This window comes from Glycine soja, chromosome 1 (genome assembly GCF_004193775.1).
Source record: "Glycine soja cultivar W05 chromosome 1, ASM419377v2, whole genome shotgun sequence".
In the NCBI taxonomy this organism is placed as follows: domain Eukaryota; kingdom Viridiplantae; phylum Streptophyta; class Magnoliopsida; order Fabales; family Fabaceae; genus Glycine; species Glycine soja.
The window spans coordinates 47606837-47615542 of record NC_041002.1 but is presented as its reverse complement, the minus strand read 5'-3'; the positions used below and the strand labels follow the sequence as shown (position 1 = coordinate 47615542).

General features: G+C 35.0%; 1 non-coding gene across 1 annotated transcript; it reads right to left on the bottom strand.

The window, feature by feature from the left end:
• Positions 1 to 6761: 6761 nt before the first annotated feature.
• Positions 6762 to 6868, bottom strand: LOC114368680. The gene has a single exon (XR_003657386.1). It is a non-coding gene; the product is annotated as a small nucleolar RNA R71 (small nucleolar RNA).
• Positions 6869 to 8706: the final 1838 nt, after the last annotated feature.

Below are 8706 nucleotides of genomic sequence, written 5' to 3'. Positions count from 1 at the left end.
TCTAAGTTTCACTTCTTATTTAATCATTCTAATTTATGATTTTGTAATTTTTAATGAATTTTAATGAATAATAAAAACAATATGATAAAAAATATAAATACGTTGCTAATGCTCCTCTTTTAAAAAATTACGTTAACTAAATGTTCATCATTTTATCCAAAAAAGAGTATTATGAGATTGACTAAAGCAAAAGTTGACAATTGGGAAAAGGATTTGCAACCCTTTCACCCACAAGTTGTATTAACTGTAAGTTTGTAATGTTGTCAACTTTATATATAATATCCCTTCCACTTTCCTCCCACAATCCCATCCATGAAATTAGGTATGTTAAGTAAATAGATAAAATATGTGTTTGTCTTCTCAAAATATATTAAAATTTAATTTTAGTTTTTATAAAAAAAATCAATATGTTTTTAGATTTTTCATAAAAAAGAATTGTAGTATAAAAAGTTCCTCATCAGTGACTAAAAACGCATGTTATGTAAAAATGGAAGGAGTAAAAATATATTGAATTTTTATAGAAACTAAAATTAAGTTTTCAAAAGATTTTGAATAACAAAAACAATATATTTTATCCAAAGTTAAATTTTTTTGAGGGTGTATTATGTTTTCTAAATTTTAAGTATTTATACATGTTTTTGAAATATAGAAAATGCGATATTTTCACAAAGGACTCTGATTTATCAGCTACTTCTTTTGATTGAAACTTAAAAGTACCTTTTTGATTTATTAGGTACTACTTCGATTCTTTATGTTTTTATTAATTCCTGGTGTCTTTTTTCTATTCTTCTGATTAAAAATTTGTACGTTATTGAAAAATAGCATTACCTTTTCTAACTGTTGTGTTTGGACTGTTTTCTTGTTAGTATCGTGTTTTAATTGAAGAGACGGGAAAAGGAATAAAAAAGGGACACGAAACCAAAACAGGGGATTTAAGTCCTTCACTGTGAGCTGAGCTGAGCTTCATGTAATTCTATTTTAACTATACTTTAAGCATGTGTTTGGATGGGAGATTTAGAAACTTTTAAAATATTCAAATGTACAATATTTTAATTGTTTTGATTTAAATTTTTTTCATTTTGTAAATATTTTTTTTTGAATGAGGTAATTCAATTACTTGTCTTTTAATTTCCTTGTTTGGATAAAGTATTTCAATTTGAATGAAATTCAAATTTTGATTTTTAAATATTTATTAAAATTACTTATATTTAATAATTAAATAATCAAAATAATTTTTTAATGTTATAATCCAAATTTTCAGAGATGATGATGATGACATGTAACTTAGATTTTTAATTTAAATGGAGGTGATGATGATGGATCGAGAATTCATCGCCACCGTTGGATATATCGAAAATTGAACTTTGACTCATCAATGGCCGATGATGCTGCTATCGTCGCATCTCCTTCTGCCGCCTGAATTTCAAAACCTTCTGATGCAAATTCGAATGCTTCATTGATATGAACGTTGGACTCGCCATCAGCCAATATTCCGGCACCAGCCTCCCGGACTTGAACTTCATGTCGCACGCGTTGCATAGAGTTTTTGGTCCCATCGGTCCCGTTCGCCACTGCGGCGTCTTCTCCGCACCGCAGTGAAGGCATTTGCGTCTGGAACGCTCCACATTCATTCCCTCTCATTTCTTTGCCAGCGGCGGCTTCATCTGCTCCAGCACGACCAAGTGGAGCAGGCGTGTGGACCAGTCCCCCGGCGCCGCGCGTGAGCGCTTGCTGCGTGCCTTCTCTGGGCGAGGAGTTTTCGAGTGGAGAAACGGTGAGTTTCGCAAGGTGCCATCGGAGGCGAACGACGGAAGTGTGTCGGTGGAGGACTTCGGCGTCAGAAATGGTAGCTGGTGACGCCGCTGATAGAGAGTTATAATTCCTTTGTTTTTTTTGTGAAAATTTGAAATACTGCTAAGTTAGTATATTAAATTACTTTTAAATATCTTATCCAAACAGATTACATTACGAGAAGATATTTTAATATCCCTGTTAAAATACTTTATCTGTTTTAATTTTTTCATCCAAACACATTGTAAAGGAGATTGGTTCAAATATTACAGATATGAAACAATTGACCCCCCCAGTATCCAACAATTCTGGTCAACGTACTTCTAAATCTAAATCTAAATATTAAAAGTTCTATAAAATAAATGCATGAAATTAAATAATTGATGAATCTGGTCCCCGTCAAGAAATACAAACTCATTCTTGCCATTGATCAGCATATAAAGTCTACTATATATTATAATGTTCGCAGCCACAAAATTTAGATTAGCATCCCTAAATTAGAGTCTAGAAGTGGATGTTTCAGCAATTAATGTTATGTACCGATAGTCTAGAAATAAGACAAGCAAAATAAATTGCTATTTAACATTGAATAACCCTTTGGACATTGCAATGTTAATGATGCTAGTAGTACAAAACAATGTCTAAGAATACACAAACATATAGTATGACGTGAATTTATTTCCAATTAGAAAGTAAACGACATTTATTAAGACACAAAATTCTATAAATTCATATTACTCCTCGTGAAAGAAAAGATATTCATGTATCTGCAATAATGTTGCTCTAAGTATGTACTGTAACTAGTACTACAAAGCATGCAGCATCCATCTAGTAATACTACAGTTATCGAGAGTTTGGGAAACTTCAATGGACTAATCGTGTTCTTAAAGGCTTGATCAAGCGCTACTGTGGAAATATCTTGGCAAAAAATATCTGCCGTTGCAACCAAACAATCAACATTTCAAGCAAAATAAAAAAGAATATGCCAAAACTTAAGAAAGTAGATAAACCGTCCTAGAAGACATTGAAAAATTTACCAAACATGACACTATCGTTCTTATATATCAAACATCTTAACATTCATTATTTTTTTTATCTCTTTCTATTACATTATATCACTTACTATATTTATATATATATTTTTTCTTTTCCCTCTTTCTCATTCTGTGCATCAAATAGCACACATTTGCATACTTGTGATAAATTAATTTTCTTTTTATAAAACAACATATAATCATAATGATTTCAATTAATAAAGACAGAACTTACATCTTACAAAGACATGAGTTTAAATTTCGATAATCTCTTATTAGTAAATAATCTGTAGTATATACTTTTATAAACACTTTTTAAACCTTCAGATTTGTAGTGGCTCAAATTAATTCTCTTAAACTTTTCATTTTTTATTAAAAAAAATAAAAACTAAAGAAAAAAAACAAAAAAGATGGGATAAACAGAAAATAATGGACTTCCTCTTCCTTGCAATTGCAACTACAACTTGTTAACAGAAAACAACCTCAAAGTTTGAGCCATTGATGCTTGTGTGTGCTAGTTGTTCCTCTTCACACCAGCCATGGGCCTCACCCATTCCCACACTCACCACACTCCCAAAATGCACAACCACAAAACACGTAAACCAACTCCACGCACGCATGATCACAACGGGATTCATCAAAAGCCCTTCCCTCGCCGCAAAACTCATTCTTTTTGTCATTTCCTCACCCCATGAGCCTCTTGTCGAGGTTGCTCGCTATGTTTTCTTCATGCACCATGCTTTTTTCAATTTCTGCTGACAACCCTTTGTAAGAGATATACATACTTATCTAAACATGCAAATGAATTTAAATGACATATTCAGATCAAACAGAGGAAGCTAAACAAGACAAGTGTACCTTCAGCCATTGTAGATCAAATATGGAGCAGCGCAAACATGAACCCGAACTCAACTTTATTTTTCCATACTAACTCAAAATAGATGGTGTATTTTTCTGAATAGAGAAGTAGACTTGGTGATCTAAAACTGAGAGCACCTCATCCTATTTATAGAGTCTGCCCATCACAGAGCTCAACGAATTTTGATCAGAACGTGAGTTTGAGGATAAGGACGTGAGTTTGTTACTGAACATTGCAAAGATAGGGATTGAATGTGGAAGAAAAATGGACCAAATTCAGAAAACAAATTCCCGAAAAAACTGTAACGGGAAAAATAGAGGAACGTGGACCCATTCGAAAATTTCGTCATTCTCCCACTTGGTCCATTTAACTCAACATCAACCATAACAAGAAACATAATATGTGAGTTATGGCAATAGGTCCTCTAATGATGAGTAATATCTTCCATGTATCACAATATATCAAGTCTCTCAGCACTAGCTCTCGACTTAATGAATAAACCATATGTTTATTCTAGATCTAAACCAAATGATTTTTCTCGAAATAAATAAATATGTGCACAAATCCTTATGAGAAAACATCTAACTAAATAAGAGTTTCATTGAAAATAACAAATGTATGTACAACGAAATTACATCACGGAACCAAGTCTCATTCTGATGTGTCATTATTTTCTCCTATTTATTAACCCTTTTTGCCACCATTTTAATTACTGATTAGCCTTAATTGTCAATTTAATTATGTAGTTTTATCATTTGGGCCTACTTGACTAATTTTGTGTTTTTAATTTAATTTCAGGAGAATTATAAGCAATTGGGCTTGAATCCATAATTGGGCTTGGACTTGAAGAGAACAGACAATTTTATTTTATCAAATCTTATCTTATCCAGATTTTATTTCATCTAGATTTTATTTCATCCAGATTTTATTTCATCCAATCATATCTTATCTTGTCCAGATTTTATTTTATTTTGTTTATGGGCTTAGACTTAAAATAGATTTGTAAGCTTTGAGGCTAAGGACCTATATAACAGCACCAGAGTTTTGCAATTCCAGTTTTTACTGTTCATGCATACTGTTCACGTAGCAATAAAATTCGTTTTCTGCAATTTCGTTTTCTGCTTCAATCTGCAATTTCATTTTCTGCTTCCAATTGCAATTTCATTTTCTGCTGATTAATGGAAGGCTAAGTCTCTAGCGTTGTTTTCTCTTGAGGATCAAGCACAACTCTCTTTGAGGTTTTGTTATTACTATTGAATTCTGATCAGTTTTTCCCCTTCACTAACTGCTCTGTATTTGTTGCTATTAATCCATGCATGCTTAATGCTTGATTAATTGTCTCTGCGCTTAATTTACGTTCATGCTTAATGATCAGTTTCATTCATGATCAATTGGTGTATGTGTTGCTTAATCACATAATGACAACCTTATGTTAATTTTCGCTTAGTAATTTAATTTAGGGTTGGATTAAGTAGTTGAACTGATTAAGGATAAATTCTCGTAACCTAAGATAAGAGACTTACTTGTGAATCAAGGGGAAACAACATGTTTTAATTCTGTTATTTTCTAATTCAAATTTGCTTGCTGTTTAATTTACAAAAACAAACAAACCCTTCCCAATTTGTTACTGTTTTATTAATATTTGTTATGAACGTTTGGTTGACCACTGCTCGTTGGGAGACGACCTAGGATCACTTCCTAGATACTGCATTTTTAATGTTTATTTGATTCGGGTATGACGTCGATCAAATTTGGCGCCGTTGCCAGAGAGCAATGGGTCAAAGATTCATAATAGTGTTTAGTTGTTTTGTGTGCAGCTCTGTCGTTTAGGTTGTGAGTGTGTGTTGTTTTATTTTGTGTAGAGTTCTTTTTTGCATTTCAGTCGCATCCTCTGTTTAGCGACTATTTCAGTTTTGTGTTTTGCTGTGAACAGTGATTAGCGGCTGATTCAGTTTTGTGTTTGCTGTGAACAGTGATTAGCGACTAATTTTGTAATATAATTAGCGATTTTTGTTTTGGTAGTTAGAGCTGTTATTTTTGGCTGATTTTTTGTGTGGTAGTTTCTTTTGATCCATATTTTGTGTGAAAAATACCAGGAGCACTTGGTGTGGCAGTATTTGAGAGAGACAAAAATTTTGGGAACTTGTTTTTAGCAAAACTTAAAACGACCATAATTTTTGCTCCGGGTATCAAAATGACTATTATTATATATGCATTTGGGGTAGAAAAAAATTTCCCATATTGTGGAAACCGGCCCCAAACTCGAAAAATCAGCTGCTTACTAAGTTTTTTTTTCCAAGTATTATTGTCACATTTTTCTAAACTTTGCTTAGGTAGTTTTCATAGTTAGACTTTGAATTTTTATTTGAATTTTTTTGTGCTATCTTTTCGTGATTTTAGGGTGTTGCTCACAAAATTTCAGCTCATTTGGATATCATTTGACTATAGCTGTAGTTTTAACCCTCCCTTGGTGCTTGTTTGAGAAACACATGATTTGCTGCATATAGTGCATGACTAGGGGCAATCCAGGTGATTTACAACCCTTTGATCTTGAAATAGATAGAACCTTTCATACATTAGTTAGACATAGTGTGCATCCTGATCATTTTGTGCACTTTGAGCATTCTGAGTATTCTATTGCTGGTGATTCTGAATATTATGATTTTGAGCATTCGACTACTAATTTTCATACTGAGAACATGGGTCAACCTCCACCTCGTGAGAGGACTCTTAGGGAGATGTCTGCACCTGATTTCACTTATAAAAGCTTGTGCATTCAATATCCTAATGAGGGTGTTCCATATGTTCTCAAGACTGGACTAATACATTTGCTGCCCAAGTTTCATGGTCTTGCAGGTGAAGATCCTCATAAGCATCTTAAGGAGTTCCATATTGTTTGTTCCACCATGAAGCCCCCTGATGTCCAGGAAGATCATATCTTTCTAAAGGCTTTTCCTCATTCTCTAGAGGGAGTGGCAAAAGATTGGCTATACTACCTTGCTCCCAGGTCCATTTTCAGTTGGGATGACCATAAGAGGGTGTTCTTCGAGAAATTCTTCCCTGCATATAGGACCATTGTCATCAGAAAAGGCATTTCAGGCATCAGGCAACTTAGTGGAGAGAGCTTGTATGAGTACTGGGAAAGATTCAAGAAATTATGTGTAAGTTGTCCTCACCACCAGATTTCTGAGCAACTCCTTCTTCAATATTTCTATGAAGGACTTAGCAACATGGAGAGGAGTATGATTGATGCTGCCAGTGGTGGAACCCTTGGTGATATGACCCCTGTTGAGGCCAAAAATTTGATTGAGAAGATGGATTCCAACTCCCAACAATTCAGTGCAAGAAATGATGCTATTGTCCTTAGAGGAGTCCATGAGGTGGCCACAGATTGATCTTCATCTGCTGAAAATAAAAAGCTTGAGGGAAAACTTGATGCCTTGGTCAACCTAGTAACTTAGCTTGCCATGAATCAGAAATCTGCATCTGCATCTGCACCTGTTGCAAGAGTCTGTGATCTATGTTCTTCTGCAGATCACCATACAAATCTCTGTCCTTCTTTGCAACAATCTGGAGTCAATGAGCAACCTGAAGTTTATGTTGCAAACATTTATAATAGACCCCCTCAGTAACAAAACCAACAACATCAGAATAATTATGATCTTTCAAGCAACAGATACAATCCAGGTTGGAGGAATCATCCAAATCTGAGATGGACAAGTCCTCCACAACAACAACAGTCTGCCCTTCCCTTCCAGAATGTTGCTGGTCCAAGCAAGCCATATGTTCCTCCTCCAATGCACCAACAACAAAGACAACAAGCAACTAAGGCCCCTCCTCAACCTTCCTTAGAAGAGTTAGTGAGGCAAATGACCATCCAGAATATGCAATTTCAGCAAGAGACAAGAGCCTCCATTCAGAGTCTGACAAATTAGATGGGGCGATGGCTACTCAGTTGAACCAAGCTCAGTCCCAAAATTTTGACAAATTGCCTTCACAAACTATGTAGAATCCAAGAAATGTGAGTGCCATCACCTTGAGGTCTGACAAGCAATTTGAAGTGCCTCTACCAGTAGCAGCACCTGCACCTGAACCTATCAAGCTTCATTCTACACCTGAAAAAGAGGATGAGATAGTTGCACAAAAGAGAAAGCTTCCTGATCATGAGGGAGCTAACAAAAATTTTCATGCAGGTGGACCTTCTTCGAGTAGTTCTGACTTGCAACACCCTCCTATCCCTCTTCCATTCCCACCTAGAGCAATTCTAAACAAAAGGATGGAAGAAGTGGAAAAGGAGATCTTGGAGACCTTTAAGAGAGTAGAGGTGAACATACCTCTGCTAGATGCCATCAAGCAGATTCCAAGATATGTCAAGTTTCTAAATGAGTTGTGCACCCATAAAAGGAAGCTCAAAGGCAATGAAATGATTAGCATGGGCAGAAACGTGTCAGCATTGATAGGTAAATCTGTTCCTCACATTCCTGAGAAATGTAAGGACCCAGGTACTTTCTGTATACCTTGCATTATTGGGAACAATAAATTTGAGAATGCCATGCTAGATCTAGGAGCATTAGTTAGTGTCATGCCTCTGCCCATTTTCAATTCTTTGTCTCTTGGACCTTTGCAATCTACAAATGTGGCGATTTATTTGGCAAATAGAAGGGTTGCTTACCTCGCAGGTTTCATAGAGGATGTGCTAGTTCGGGTTGGTGAACTTATTTTTCCTGCTGATTTTTATGTTCTTAATATGGAAGAAGGATTTTCCCATGGTTCAGTTCCAATTATTTTAGGCAGGCCGTTTATGAAAATAGCCTGAACCAAAATAGATGTTTATGCTGGCACATTGTCTATGGAATTTGGTGATATTGTTGTTCATTTTAACATTCTTGATGCCATGAAACATCCATCTGAGGATCATTCTGTTTTTCGTGCTGAGATAATTGATCAGATTGTTGATGATTATATGTTTGATTTTGATTCTGTTCTTCATGGTAGGAAACATCCATCTTTATCTGATCTGCA